The following is a 3147-nucleotide window of genomic DNA, read 5'->3' as shown; positions in this document are numbered from 1 at the left end:
ATATGAAGTAATAGTAAAAAATAATTGCTTTATTTATATATATTAAAAATGCTCGTATTTATTTCGATTAAATCAAATTCACTTTTTTTTTACCTGCTCTTATAAACAAATAAAAAATAACATGATTATAAATTCATTATGAAATATATATGTATATACCGTTATATACGACATATCTAATTTCTTCAGATATTTAAAAAAACAATAATATTGTTTATTTTTTGTTTTTATTACTGTTTCTAGGTATATATTAAACAACTAAATTTTTACAATCTTTTTTTCACAAAAGGATCCATCTTTGCATGTAATTATACATGTAATATTTTAAATAAAAATATATTTTAATAATATTTTTAACAAATATAGTTATTTAACATATTTTTAATAGTTATATGAAATAATCTATCATATATCGCAAATTAATATAAAATTTATTTATTTTATATTTTATTTGTTACAATAAAAAAATATCCTAATATAAATTTTATTTGTTTTTTGGCTGGAATATAAATTTTATTTGTTAAAATAGTCACATTATATTATTGTTGCCACATACATTTAATGGTCCATCTCATATTCTTGCTGTTATATAGTGTTACTCATTGACTCAATCTTTGCATCGGCTCCCATAACACTCCCGCGGCTTGGTTCCAAACAATGACTTCACAAAAAGACAAAAAAATGTATTCAACTGCCCATCATGTAATTTTCACCAACTCTAATTTGTTTCCCGCTTTAACCTGTTAGAAGACCAGCCAACACTCTCTGTCTCCTTACTCTACCGCATAACTCTACCAATCTATCTCCACCCTTATAATTTTTTAATATATATCTCAGCGGCTCTGCATTATGGCATAGCAATATGTCAATAAAGTTGCTTGGCACATGTGAAAGTTTTCCAAATACGATAAGACTCTAATCGCATCTATGGATATGAAGTTTTTAGTTGTTCGAGATGGCGTTAATGTCCAAGCTGGTGTGAAGTAATGGTGCTTTCCAATTCTCATGTAACTGGCTTGGCAAGCTGTACGGAAGCCAATGCAATGGGCCGTAGCATCTTATGTATTTAACTATATATATATATATCTTTTTTGCAAGTTACAATTATGGGAAATGAATTTTCTCGATTGTTAAAAAAAATTGAGAGTATAAAGTGTGATTTTTAACTCTTTATTATTTTCTTATATTTATTTTTGGTCCTACTTATAAAATTGATGGTGGGAGATCACATTTTACTCCCTTAATTGTTAAAAAAATTTGAGAGGATTCATTCCCCTCAATTATGCTACGTTGTATACCAAAATCAACCATCAAAATCAACCATCAATATAGAATACAGGTTGAAATACAAATACATATTGAAAATAAATTAAACCAACACATATGTTTATATATAAATACATTGGTGGCTAATTTTAGTGGCTGATTTTGGTATACAAATAATATTTTTTATTATGCGCTTGTATACGATGTTTTCTCTTACTTTAATGGGTTGTTTAGTTTATCTTTTCTTCACATATTCCTAGTTATATCATTGTCCTTCGAATACTATGTATATGTTTTTGTTTTTAGGTGTTGTAATACCTCACCACCTCAGATTTACGATTATAGCGTAAGGTTTTGTGTGGTAGGATATTACAAATTCCGATGACAGAAGATGCATGAAAAACTACATTATTGGTGCACTTTTTTAAATTTGAAAGATTAAAGTGTAGCAATTAAAAAGTCAAAGACTACTAAATCAGTACAACTCACTAATTCCAAAAATTAAAGTGGAGCTTAACTCACTTTTTACGCATTCTCAAATATTCTTATATAAAAAAATTTAGTTGTGTTAACTTTTTTTATCATAAATTGATAATTGACTATATAATAGATTGATAAGTCACAAGTAGATCATTATTATTAATGTGATAATATATATAGATATTGATCTTTATTTATAAAAAAATCACTTAATTATAACTTTTTGATAAATCAATAATTGTATTTGTGAAACTTTTTTTTGGGCATCTAATTGAATTTTGTGTTGTAGTCTTATTGTCTTAATTAATCTACAAAAATTGATTACCATTTTATTTAAAATAATGACAAAAATAATATATTTTATTTAGCATTAAGATAGAGAAATTTTCTTTTAAAATAATTTTAATATTTTATTAAAAATAATAACTAAGATATTCACTTGTATCATATTTAATAATATAATTAAATATAGTCAATTTTTAATTGTTGAATTCATTATTTTTTTTATTAATTTTGACCAAAAAAATATACTTTATACAACACATACACTGTAGTATTTCATTTCTAAAGCTACCTAATATCGTCTTTTTAAACTTTTGCTAAGAGTTATAGTTGTCTTTCAATCTCTCGCTACACAATAAATAAACATTACGTACCTGACATATCCAATTTCCACGAAAATATAATGGGATAGTTGAAACGTTTCCTATATATTAGTCAAAGGTAGGTTTCATGATCATCAACGGATAAATGAATGCAGAAACAAGTTGACATAAATAGGGAAATATATAGGAAAAATATTGTCACTTCCGTGTCTCATGAGTGATGACAGATATAGTTGTTAGAGGAGTTGATTTGTTTTTTGATAGTTTTTAAGCTTACACAACCTTTAAAAGAAAAGGTTACATACAAACAAGATAATTAAGCCTAATTAAACAAGGCTAGTCAACTCTCACTAAACTAGAAAATGACAAAAACTCACAGCAGACATTACACCACAAGAAGATAAAGAATTAAAATTCAGCCACACATGCAGCAAAAGACAAGACACCAATAATGTTAGTTATCTCAATTCTTAATATCTGTTATTCGAAATCTTCTGTCTCTTGACCAGCACCAAACACGATACATTTTGTTCTAACAGTGAGATATTCACCTTTTCTTTCTCGAAGACAACAGCATTTTTATGTTTTTACAGAGACTAAATTACAGTAAAAAAGATTGTCATTCAATCTTCTTTTTCGCCCTTCCTATTTGCTCTATGTATCCACGACTCAAAACATTGTCTAGAATTTTTTGCCCAAACCCAAAGTATATTCAATCATTTAGAGGAGTTGATTATTCAAAAAATTTTTTTTGAGTATATAGATATATCAATATTTTTAATAAATTTAATTGTTA

Source organism: Arachis ipaensis, chromosome B03, assembly GCF_000816755.2.
Source record: "Arachis ipaensis cultivar K30076 chromosome B03, Araip1.1, whole genome shotgun sequence".
Classification (NCBI taxonomy): Eukaryota; Viridiplantae; Streptophyta; class Magnoliopsida; order Fabales; family Fabaceae; genus Arachis; species Arachis ipaensis.
Note: the sequence above shows the minus strand (reverse complement) of the source record.